The sequence below is a fragment of the Coffea arabica genome, chromosome 5c (assembly GCF_036785885.1).
Source record: "Coffea arabica cultivar ET-39 chromosome 5c, Coffea Arabica ET-39 HiFi, whole genome shotgun sequence".
NCBI lineage: Eukaryota > Viridiplantae > Streptophyta > Magnoliopsida > Gentianales > Rubiaceae > Coffea > Coffea arabica.
Window position 1 is genome coordinate 24220965 of NC_092319.1, and position 13796 is coordinate 24234760.

The following is a 13796-nucleotide window of genomic DNA, read 5'->3' on the forward strand; positions in this document are numbered from 1 at the left end:
GCTTTGGTTGCACAAAATTCAAGCTCAACGGGATGTTGGCAGCACAAAGTTCAGGCCCAACGGGATTTTTGTGATGTTGGCGGCACAAAATCCAGACCCAAAGAGATGTTTCAAAAAAAACAAGAAATTAAATTTGATTTGTCAAGAAACAAGAAATTAAACTTGATTTTGACTTTTTTGATTTTTTTATTTTTTTGAATTTTTTTGGGATTTTTGTTTTTTTGTTTTGATTTTTTTTGGTGATTTCTGGTTTTTTTGAATTTTTTCCGAAAGAATCTTTTCAAAAATAATTTGCCCCAGTGTAGGACCCTTTTTCCTTCTTTCTTCTCTTTCTTCGGTATCGGCCTTCCACATCACCAGATGCCTTTTCGTCGATTTCAGCCAGAAATACCTGTACAGGGGGCTTACCAAAGTATAATATGCACTTAAATTTCATGAAAAGGGTAGCATAATTGATTCAAAAATGTCTTGCTTGACTCTTGGACGAAATCCTCAAACGTGTTATAAAAATTTGCCCCAATGTGGGGTTATTTTGCAAAATCTCATAAATAAAATTTGCCCCAATATGGGCCCATTTGATTGAAAAAATTTTGTTTGGATGACTATTTATCAAAATAAGAAACTGTGTTTCCTAACATATAATGTGAAGAAAATCAAAGCATCTTGCTTAAACTCATACAGAAAATTTCATGATGAATTTCTCAAAATAATATCAAATTACAAAAGATTCCTTCCTGACTTTAGCACCAATGCTTAGCTCGTCTTTCGGGACTAATCAAGTGGGTGTGATTTCTGCTTTTGAGGCAGCTAAGGAAAATGAGAGGTTAGGATCTGTCTTATTCTTGTGCCCAAATTGTATGTAATCCATTCAATATCACATCTTAGTGGAAGCAAATAGTTTGTTACGCCTATTTTTTAAGAAAATTTAGTCAACATATAAGTTTTTTAAGCTTGTAACGTATGGGCAGAAACGATAGCTAAACATGTGAAAACAGGTTATAGCCTTAAGATCACAAATGATTGATGGATTCCTTAGAAGCATAATCCCTACTTCGAGTTGTCATGAAAGATAAGTCGATACTGGACTTTATGAGCTTGTAATGCGGCTTGAAGACGATAGTTTAAAGAAGGGTTAAATACCAAAAACCTCCCTGTGGTTTGACTAATGTTCACTTTACCTCCCTATGTTTTAGAAACCTACACTCTGACTCCCCGTAGTTTCAACTAAAGTGAAATCTGACAGAAAACATCCACAATTAACGGTTGAATATAAAATGTCAAAATTGCCCCTCTATAAATCAATTCCTTCGAAGCTTTCGTGCAATTGTGAATTGGAAAAAAAGAGGCGTAGAGAGCGAGAGAAAAGGGGGCGACACTAGATTGAAAAATTTCTGAACGATTAGTGAAGATTTCTAGCAGAATAGGACGTCAATTGCAAGCACAGGACAACAAGACATCAACTGCATCATATCGAAGCCTTAGGAGAAGACCCGTAGCAGGATGGGTAAGCTTCTAAGCTTTGAATCCATCCTATTTTTACGATCTCTTTGTTTGGGAAAATAATCTGGATAATAATGTTCATAAACACCTTGATTAAACACCTTGATTTGTATGCTACTATGTATTGAAATGATTATTTATAGACTTAGATGGACTGTGATTGTTATGATTGATGTTTCCAATTTCTTATATATCTTAGTTTGTTTGAATAATCTGGATTTTGTTGTGAATAAATAGTTGAATCCGCATTTCTAGATCTAGATGTATATGACTTTTATGATAAAGCCATTAGAAAAAGGTTGATAAATTCTTGCTATCTGGTGCCATTCGAGTTGTTGGAAAGAAATAATTAAATATATCACCGTCATGGGGCCAAATTGTTGTTAAATTCTAGCTGTGGAGAGATTGTTGTTATTGTTGGCAATTCCTAAATGTCTACATTGGGCCAGATTCTTGTGAGTAGTAGTTGTCAACATAAATTATTACATAAAGTACAGTCAACTTACTTTATATATGTGTATAACAATAAAAAAAAATTTTGCACTTGTCTGGTTATCAGAAGACAACACACAAGAAAAAGAAAAAGAAATGGTTGAGATACACATGTACTTTGGAGGAATTTTTAGAAGTGAGCCCAACACAGCCTATGTAGGAGACTACAAGCTAGCCATATGGAAGGATAGAGATCTAAGTGAGCTGTCCATAGTTGGACTGTGTAGAATGTTCAAGCTAATTGAGAAGGATGCAACTAGGGTCACTTTTTGGTGGTGTGTACCGGATTTGGACATGGAAACTGGATTGCTGCCAATTGCAGGGAATGATGATATTAAGTTGATGAATGACGCGCATTTGCATCTTCCTATAAGGGTGATATATAGTGTAAGTGGGGACCAAGCATTTGAAGAGCCTCCCGAGCATTGTGATGGGGCCAGTATGTTGCAAAAAGAGGGTGCAAATGCTAGCCATGCATATGAAGAAACTATAGATAAAGCAGACTCTGAGCATGTGGACAAAGTGGATAAATCACTAAATGTTGAGCCTGATTGGTTAGATGAGGGGCTTGAGAGCATAGAGGATGAAGATATTTTTGCTGTGAAACCATCTGAGAAAGAGGCTGCGAAGCCAAAGTTGCATGTGTTTGCTTTGAAGGGTGATCTAAAAAGTCCAAAGAAACTGGCTGCAAGAGATCAGCCTACTATTGAGGAGAGGGAAAGACTAGCAAAGTACTATTCTGCATGTTCACACTTGCAAGATAGTGGACTAAACAGTGAAGTTGGATTAGATCACAATTGGAATGAACCTGTAATCCCAGATGAGGAGCTGCTTGAGAGGACTGGTTCTGATGGTGAGAATGTTGAAGAATATCTAGATTTTGATCCAAAAGTTGAGTTTAAGAAGCCTGTTTTTGAACTAAAAATAGGCCACAAGTTCAAAAATTTTAGATTATTCAGGCTGGCTTTGTTGGAATGGAATATAAGAGAGGGATATGAAACAAAGTGGATCAGAAATGATTCCTACCGAATTACAGCTGTGTGTGAGAGGGGTTGTTCATGGAAGATCCATGCATCAAAAGTTCAAGGGACTAGTACCTTCCAGATCAAGACTTTGAAGGGTGAGCATTGTTGTGGTAGAGAGTACAACAACAAACATGTTACATCAAGATATCTTAGCCAAAGATATCAATTTAAGATTAGGGATGATCCTAAGTGTAACTTAATTGGTTTTCAGAATGAGGTTAAAAGGGATTTGATGGTCAATGTCACTCCATCTAAGCTGTATAGAGCAAAAAGAAAGGCAAGAGAAGATATACTGGGATTAGACATGGAGCAGTATCATAATCTGTGGCATTATGCAGCCACGATCCTGAAGTATAATCCTGGTAGCACAGTGAAGATTCAAGTTGACAAACCTGATGCAGCATCTACTGGTACATTTGAAAGAATGTACTTCTGTCTTCATGCTTGCAAGCAGGGATTTCTTGAAGGATGTAGACCAATTATTGGTCTAGATGGGTGTTTTATAAAGAGTGCATTTGGAGGCCAGTTATTATCTGCCTTAGGAAGAGACGGTAATGATAATATGATCCCAATAGCACTAGCTGCTATTGAAGTTGAAAGGTATGACTCATGGAGGTGGTTCCTACATCTTTTACTGGATGGTTTAGGATTGGGGATGGACAACACACCCTGGACATTTATTTCAGATCGACAAAAAGGACTTGTTCAAGCTCTTAGAGAGCTTTTTCCTGACTCTGAGCATAGGTTCTGCGTAAGACATATGTATCAAAATTTCAGCAAAAAATTTAAAGGAAAAGAGCTGAATGACATGTTTTGGGCATGTGCAAGTGCTGGAAATGAGGTAGACTGGCATGTGGCAATGAAAGACATGGAAAAAGTTGACTCACAAGCATCAGCATGGCTTTCAAAATTTCCACCAACTATGTGGGCTAGATCACACTTCAGTGGAAGAAGTAAGTGTGATATCTTGGTTAACAATTTAAATGAGTCATTTAACAATTACATTCTTCCAACAAGGGAGTTGGCTGTGGTTGGGATGTTTGAATGGATAAGAAGAAGACTAATGCAAGGATTCCAGATAAAGAGGGCTGGGATGGAAAAATTTCAAGGTAAAATATGTCCAAACATCCATGAGAAGATTGAGAAAAATGTAAGATTGAGTAGGACATGTGTTGCTATATGGGCTGATGGCTGGATATATGAAGTTGGTTGTGGTATTAACAAAACAGTAGTTGTAGACCTACAGGATTGGACTTGTACATGTGGGTTATTTCAATTAACAGGTTATCCATGTGTACATGCATGTGCAGCAATACAAGCACGTAAAAGGCCAATTATTGATTTTGTCCACAAATGCTACAGCAAAGAGGCATATGTAAAGACATACATGCATGTAATTATGCCTGTACCAAGTGCAAGGTATTGGGAGAAGGCCAATGAAGAGCCAATTAATCCTCCATTGATAAGAAAGATGCCTGGAAGGCCAAAGAAGGTGCAGAGGAGAGCACCTGATGAACCGAAGAAGGGACAAATATCCACTAGAAAGGGACTTACTGTGCATTGTAAGAAATGTTTCAAACCTGGACACAATTCAAGAAGTTGCAAGAATTCAATTCATCCAAATTCCAAATTTAACAAGGTATAATCTTCTTATGCATGGCTTATGCTCTTCTTTATCTTTATTACTAGCAGTTGATAACTTATTTATTTTGATGTCATAGGCAAATCAAGAGCCTGCTGGTGAGAGTTCAGAGCCATATGAAGCTAACCACTTTGCAAGGCACACTTCAGAACCAGCCCCTCAAGAAAAGCCAGTTGATAATCCCAGTCCATCTAAATCAAAGGTTCCAAAGAGAAGAGCATATACTCAACCAACAATGTCTAGTGTCAACAGGGTTACCACTAGAAAAATTGCTGCTTCTCAGGTATCATTTATAATTCTCAGTACATAATACTTGAAACATATGTCCTGTTATGTTACAATCTTCTTATACATTGCTTAGGCTCTTTTACAGCCAGTTGATAACTTATTTGTTTTGATGTCATAGGCAAATCAAGAGCCTGCTGGTCAGACTTCAGAGCCACAGGGAGCTAACCACTATGCTGGTTGCACTTCAGAACCAGTTGATAATCCCATTCCATCTAAATCAAAAGTTCCAAAGAGAAAAGCATATACTCAACCAACAATGTCTAGTGTCAACAGGGTTATCACTAGAAAAATTGCTACTTCTCAGGTATCATTCATGAATCTTAGTACATAATAGATTTAAACTTATGTCCTGTTACTAACATACTTCCATTTCATTTAACAATCTGCTACAACTGGAGGACCTGTTAAAAATGTTGTTGGTGGGGGAGTTAAACCTCCAACAGTTGCTGATGTGCTGCTTAAAATAAGGGCCAGGAGATCAAGAACAAATCCATTTTCCTAAATTGTATGTGTGTGTAATTCGTATGACTGCAAATATGCCCAAACTGGCATTTTTTGGTGACTGAATTGAATTGGACTTGGATGACTGTAGAATTTGCCTAATAGATAATGATGTGTTCTACTTTTGTAAGGATGATCTGAATGGCTATTTTTGTATGAATGGGAAGATGGTTATCATTTTGCAGGCATATCAATTCCCTTCTTGCTGAATGGTTGTTTTTTGTGCAAATGAATAGATGGAATATAAAAGCAAGATAGTTTGCATTATGCCTCCAGTTTATTATCATGCTGTTGAATGGTCAGCAGGCATTTCAATTTCCTTCTTGTGTGAATGAATAGATGGAATATCCAATCCCATTTCATTTCTCTTCTACAGGTTTTAGTTTCATTTCTCTTCTACAGGTTTTAGTTTCATTTCTCTTCTATGGCAAAACAGAGACATACCCCATCTCAATAAGACAATGAAGCAACTTTTCTTTTTCGTTTCTACAAAGCAAAATACGGAATCATCATTGGAATTTCACTACACTTTTCCTTCCCCATTCAACGTCACTACTAGAACTAAACAAAAGATTAACATATCAATTTCACATCTTGGACATCAACACTAATAGTGAAAACACAGTCACCATTACACAACAACAAATGAGCAACTTCAAGCTCTTCAGTTCCTCATCCACTTTCTGCCATTTTGACATCATGCTAGCTTCCATACGTGGTCGCTCTTCCTCAGCTGGTTTTCCAACACTAGCTTCCCACCTTGGCTGCTCTCGGCTAGTTGGATTACACCAAGACCAAAAGCCACATTCATCTCTCTCACAAACGAAATACAACATGCCTTTGGTTGGTTTTTCTGATTCAACAATTTTTATCTTAGATTTTCTTCCACAATCACATAGCCTATATTGATATCTCAAATCCCTACTTCCTTTCCCACTTTTATAACTTGAGGAAGACTGTAACAGTCCCACCTTCCCCTAAGGCGAACCAAAGGGGTTAGCGGACTGCCTGCCCAGCTCTCGCCAGGACTAACGATCTATTACGTTCCGGAACTTACCATTGCGCGCAAACAAGTCAAAATCACAAAATAAAAAAAATGAAAATCGAAGCCGCAATTTATCCAAACCACGGCCAAGCATATATATACATTGGAAATCAACATTTACAAGCCAAACGGCAAACCAAGATATTCGTCTAGTTCATACATGTACCAAAAGCCATTTACACACCAAACATTGGTGGAAACAAAACACTTAGGGTTTTTACCCTCAAGGAGCTATTCAAAAATACATGTACAAGAGCTCAACTTGTCATCCAACTATCACAATCTTTTCCAAAAGTTTCATTTTCCTGTAAGGAAAACAAATGACACGGAATGAGCTAAAGCCCAGTGAGCAACTATCACAATAGCAGTTAAGATCACATAAGCACAACCATTCAATTCAAGTATGCAATTTCGAAGTAAAGCAAATCAGTGAAAGGATACGGTCGGCTCTCAAGAGCCCATTTCCACACTTGCAATCTTGATCCAACCTCATTGACCCTCCGTCAATTTTAAAAGTACCAAACAACCGTAGACCTCGCTTAACTTCCATCCTTCCACCCATCATACCCCAACCGGGCCCGCACTCCATTCAGTCATTTTGGTAATACTCGAGTTTACCGGAATCGAGAGTCTCATTACTACAAGGTTCCTCAGTACAGTCCTCATGGCATGACAATTTTCACGACCAAGCCCTCGCCGGCTCGATCCAATTGACTACCAAACGGGGTTGAGCTCAATAATACAGTAAGGCCGTTGGACAATCGTCCAAACGACACCAATTCAGTTTCCATGAATGGAATTCAATGTACCATATAACCAGTGCAGTATTACAGTAATACGGTAAATAGCCATGAATGAAATCACAAGGGGTGAGGGCGGTCAAGTACACCCTCACCTCAATCACTTCCAATAACCAATTAAGCCTTCAAGGCATCAAATACACATAGAGCAAAGCCATATTATAACAAGTAAGTGAGTAGTATACTCACAAAGCAATTAAGTGCTATTTCATGCACTTCCGTCAGGGGAATGTCGTGAACCACCGTCACGCCCTAGAACACATAAGCAAGTACAATGAGACTCGATAACAAGTCATAAAGCAATGCCAATCACAACCCCAATAGGGTTTCATAAGCATATACAAGCATTATAGCAAACCAGAAATTAGAAATAGCATTAGGCTTGGCCCCGAATAGAAAAACTGTTTTGCCCTTATTTTACGGTAATGGCGTCAATTTCCCTACGACTATCGGATGGGGGTGTAAGACCCACCGTTTCGAAGCCAAGAAATAGGGCTACAACAATGTAGAAGGCCACTCAATCCAGTTCCTAACACAACTAGGTCAAAAATGCCAAATTCTAAACCAGAATGACCAAAACAGGTTTGTAAATCACACAAAACTGTAATCAGTATAACTCAGTCCATACAAGTCCAAATGCCGAAATTCCAAAGGCATATGGTAGCTAAGACATCCAGGTACATTTCATCAGAAGACACCAACATCCAAATCCAAAGTGATTCCAGCCAAACTAGCCAAATACCAACGCAGTTTTGGCATTCTGACCAAAGCAGAACAGCTATAGTAATTCCGACATAACTCACTCTACACTAATCCAAATGACCTGAACTTTTACAGGTACCTCAAACACATCAATACCTACAACTTTCATGTTTTGAGCAAAGTCCAATTCGGCCTCTAACCCTATGATCCAAAACCGGACAGAATTAGGGGTTTATGAACCCTAACTTTCCATTTTTCCATCCAAATCCAAAATTGATTGCATTTATCAACAATTCACACCTACTAGAGTCATTTTAAACCATTACCATTCATCATACAAGGCCACAACATCCCATTCATATTAAACCAGAAAATTCATCATAAAATGGAAAACTTCACCAAATCAAGCCAAATAAAGAAATAAATCACACATTCCATCACTCAAGCCACCATTAGGCACAAAATAACCATCATTAAGTGTAAGGGAGTAGTCAAACATCACTTACCTAAGAAACAAGAGAGAGGAAGATGTTGGACACCTTAACTCTTCAAACAAACTTCACTAGAGCACTCACTATCACTAAAAGAAAGGATTTTATGGAGTGAAATCTAGTTTAGGCTTTTGTTTGTGAGAGATTGAACCAAATGGAAGCTTGAAAGTTGAAGAAATTCCTTCCTTCTTGAGCTTGAGAGAGCCGGCCACCAAGGAGAAGAAAATGGTGATTTTTGAGCAATTTTTAGATATTTAATCCTTTGGTCAAAAAAGTCAAAAATTGGAATAGTAATTCTTAAAGTCCAACCAATGACAAAGTGACACCTGTCACCTCATTAAATGCATTCCTATCCTTTCTTTCTTCTCTCACATCAATCATTTCACACACTCTACTTATCTCTTAACACCCGATAAATTTTACACAGTATCCGGAATTTAACCTAATTGGCCGAATTTTTCCGAACTTTTCGCACTAGTGGGTCCCACGTCCAATATATATTCTTAATTTTCTAAAAATTCTCCAATACTAGAAAAATCATCTATAAACTATAATTACGCATAAAATCCACCAGAAAAATATTTCTAAGCCCGAAAATGCAGAAAACATGCAATTAAGGGGAAATAAACCCTAAGAAAATAATTAGGGTTTTACGGGTTCTCACAAAGACATCTCAAAATTAACAACTTCAAGACTCTTTAATTGTGGACCCAAATCGATTGCATGCTATGAGCAGACCCAAACTCACCAATTTTTCTTCATATCGGTGCTTCGGATGGCTTCGGATGACTGCAATTTTGCTTCGGATGCCTGCGATTTTGGCTTGAAGATGAGCCAACTTCAAGACTCTTTACCTCTCTTCCCAAATCGATTGCATGCTATGAGCAGAAATCTTGCAAGTTTGGGTCAAATGGTCTGGAGAAGAACAGATCTGGCAGGAAGAATGGTTTTGATAAACACACGGGGGTATTTTTGCCAAGTGGAAGAAGTAACGCAACCAAAACTCTCAGCAGACGTGCGTGCAACTCAAAATCCGTTATTGTGGATGTTTTCTGTCAGATTTCACTTTAGTTGAAACTACGAGGGGTCAGAGTGTAGGTTTCCAAAACATAGGGAGGTAAAGTGAACATTAGCCAAACCACAGGGGGGTTTTTGGTATTTAACCCTTTAAAGAAATAAGATTTTCAAGGACATTGCACTGAAGATCGCATTTTTCAAAATTGCTCCTATTTTGAACTCGAAGATCTTGGACTTTATTTGACTTTCATTATTACTCAACAGGGACTTCAGTGTGAGAACCCGAAAATTATATTTATATTGATATTCTCAAAAATTATATATATATATATATATATTTGTATTCTAATCTAATTGCCTTGAATCTTTGGTTAATCTAACGGTGGAATCGTGATTTTACTCCTATTGCCTCATTCAATTTATTGCATGTTGGTTTTCTTGGGGTGATATACCAATTCGTCCAACTAGCGAGGTAGGTGCGATAAATTTTGTGAACTAGAGGGAGATTTGTACAAAAGGGGTTATTGTGCTACAAGTTGTTTTCGAAACGTATTTGTTTTGAAATTTTCTACTTTGAATGAATTATATTTCTTAGTAATTGGAAAATGATTTATATATGATTTTATACCTTCTTGTTTCCGTCCAATAATTTTGAAAACATTTCCAAGGGTTTAATTGAAGTAGTCAAACTTATTTGGTTGTGAAAACTCTATTTGAGTGGAAATGAAGGGTTAATCTTAGCTAATTACTTTTAGAATTATTGGATTTTTGACTTTGATCAAGACTAGTTTTAGTCTTCACCTTGGAAGCAAAATAGACCAAGACATTTCATTCCTTTTCTTACCTCTTGGCCGACAATGGAGTGGAAAAATCAGCCATAATCTTCTTATCTTGACCAAGAGCTCCCTAGACCAGTCTTCAACCGAGAGAAAGAGAGGGATAATTTGCTCATTGCATGACTAGCCACAATTTTTGACCAAGTCAAAACAGCTTCCATTCCTTCTTATTTTCATCCAGCTTAACCGAAAGCCAATTTCCCCTTTCTTCACTTCATGTTGGAGTCGAGAGAGAGAAGAGAGTTGAGAAAAACAAAATTCATCGTCTCCTTCTTATCATCAGCCAAGAGTTAAGGCTGATTTAGCCATGGTAATTCCACAAAATCTCCCTATTTCGTCAAGCCTAAACCATGAGTGAGAAAGAGACAAGAAAGCCATATTGGGAGGTGAAGAAAACGGAGGAAACCTGGGAGAAGGAAGTGGACAGCCTGCATTTTTTTTCCAGCTTGCTTGAACCATGGAGGAATCAAGAAGGTGAGCCAACTTCTAGCTTGATTTGTGGCAGAAAAATAAGGTAATATGGCTGAACCATGTGAATACATGTTTGATTTGAAGTTTGATAGAGGTAGAAACTAGTGGAAGTAGCTTGTTTGTAGCTGGAAAGTTTCCAGGTTGAATCAAACTAGTCAAGGCTGCCATCTCTTTTAGCTTTTGGTTTATTTTGCTGGATGTTTTCTAGGGAATCAGTTATTCTTTTGATAGCTGAATATTGGCAGAAATATTTCATGTATGCAATAGTTTTGGCTGCTGGAATTTTTAGGAGGAAGCCGAGAGAGTTGAGCTATCAATTTTCAACCCTTATTTGCAATTTTTGTTAAGTTTTGCTAGAAATGCTTGATTAATACCATACCTTATATTATAAACATGTGATTATGTGACTTCTGGATGAAGCTAAGTAAGAAAGGTGTTGTTTTGATGAGAAAAAAAAAGTGAAGACAGCTTGAGGAAAATTGGAGGAACTTTGCTCCATCCTTGTCACAGCTTGCTGTCTCGTCCGTTTGAGGAGTTTCCACTAGGAAGTCACACTCTAACTGTTATATTTCTTGTTTTGTATGATATATAGCATGTTGGTTTTGATCTTGGTTGCAAATTGCTGGTTTAGAGGTGAGATTTGCAGAGATAAAGTTGAAATAACTCTTGTGAAGCTGGAAATTCGGGTAACAGTTACCTCTGGACAGTCTTAGTAAACGGATCATAACTTAGTGTAGAAAAATCGAAATTGAGTGCCGTCAATTGTGTTTGAAACTATACTCATAGATCTTTCCAACGATATAAAATTGGAGCTGTGGTTCGTTTTATATATGCACCAGAAAATCAGCAAAGTTGACTGAAAAATCGGTCGTGAACAAGTAAATATTGGGATGTTGTGGTAACTTGTGACTCAATTTGGATTAACTTATGAACGAAATATCCTTGAGATGTCTTCTAAAAATTATTAGTATTTCAAGTCTAGTTTGAAACGAGATAATTTGTATGATTTTTTGACATTTATAACTTAAGTTATGATTTTTCCAAAGAAAGAATGCTTGCTGGAATTTCAGCTTTGATCGCTAAATTTTTCAAGATGATGTTAAGCTCAATTTGCTCAAAACACCCTAGAAGACTTTTAAACTACAAGTATGTGTTGGAAATGAACCAAAACCATGGACCTTAAGTGGTTTAAACTCCATTTATTTCACTGTTTTCATGGCTGGAATTCTCCTTGAGGCTGACCGAAAGTGAGAGTGATTTTATTTAGCTTTATTCTTGGTTTTGTGTGGTGAAATCAACTTGTTAATATCCTAAACACGTGATTAAACATTAACTTTGGTATGAGTAGTGAATTGGAGTAAAAAATGAAAGGTTTTGGGAGGTGAAAACTTCACTTTTACATGTTTCATGTCCCAAGCAATAAATTTCCCGTTTTAGTTAAGGAAAATGAAAATGAGTGTTAAAACGCTAATATCATGTTTACTATATATTTTAGCCATGTCATGTAATTTTTCCAGCTTGCATATGTTCCATTAGTTTGCTTATGGAAATTTAAGCTTGTGGAGTTGAACTTTTGCTTGACGGCCAGCCTTGGTATGGAGACATGTGAGCTGAATACTTGTCTATTTTTGGGGGCTTTATGGTCTGAAACTAGTAGCTTGTATAGCCTATCATTTGTGGTCTTGATTTGGATGGTTTGGCCATGAAATTTTGTATTGAATTTGGAGAGGAAATATAGGATAAAACAGGGGTTATGCTGTCCAAATTTTTGGGGCAGCTTACTACCTTGATTTTGGACTGATTTGGTGATGTACTTGCCTAATATGCTTAGTGAACCTTTAAGCTTTGCTTATGTATTGCATTTTGGTTGAAATGGAAGGGTTTCATTGCGATTTTCTTCCAAATTGCTAGCTAAAATTGTGCTTGTTTGTCGATGGTGAGTGCAGCCTATTACATTGTTGTTTTTCTAACCTTTTAGTAAATGGTTTTGGCCAAAACTTGTTCCAAACTTTGGAGGAGCCTTTTGTGCATGAATTTGAATGAAAACTATGAAGATTGGGAGGTGAAAACCTCATGATTGTACTTGTTTCATGGCTGCGAAAAATTCTGATTTGGAGGGCAGTTTTGCACCTTGCTACCTTTTAGCCTCAACGTCTTTAGTTTGAAAGTCTTTTGGACACAATCTCGCTGACTTGACTTGAGAAAACCTTGTTTCTTTCATTGGTTCGCCGCTGGAAAATTTTCCGCCGTGAAGCGAATAAGGAACTTGTTGGTTATTCATGTTTCTTGAGTCCAAAATGCTCTTATACGCTTCAAAACCCTACTTGAGTTTTTTGCCCTAGAGTATACTTAAAATTTCCTTGATTTGCATTCTAAATATGGATGTGTATGTTGGGTTTTGAAAAAAAAAATAAATTAACTTGGAGAGGTATACGACTCATAGTCGAGTCTAAATTATGAATTCTGTTCACTTGGTTATTCTTAGGGCTTGTCTGATCAAGGGGGCAATCCAGGAGGAAACTTTCGACTCTATTTGTGCTTGAACTAGTGAGTGTTCCAACTACAAGTTCCATGCTACTTGTTGCGAAAATATGACTTGTTACTTGAATTGACTTATTATTACATAGGTGAGTGTGTACTTTATCACACTCGACCTAAGTTGACTGAATTCCTGTTTTACTACTATAAGTAAATTGTTTACAAGTGAACTGAGATTCATGCGCATGAGTTGAATGTAACGGCCTGGATCCTAAACCCCATAGGCTAGTTAATCGAGTCAAGCCGGCAAGGGTCTGGTTGATTAGATAACGAACCCTGGGTCTACTGTTTTGTCGAATGGAATGTTATCTCCTCGACTAATTGGTATACTTGAGTATTACCACCACTGTTTATGTTTGGAGTTCGGGCCCGGTAGGGGGTTGATTGGTGGATGGAGGTTGGAGTTAAGTGGTGATCTACTGGACTTGTTATGATTCCATGGTTGACG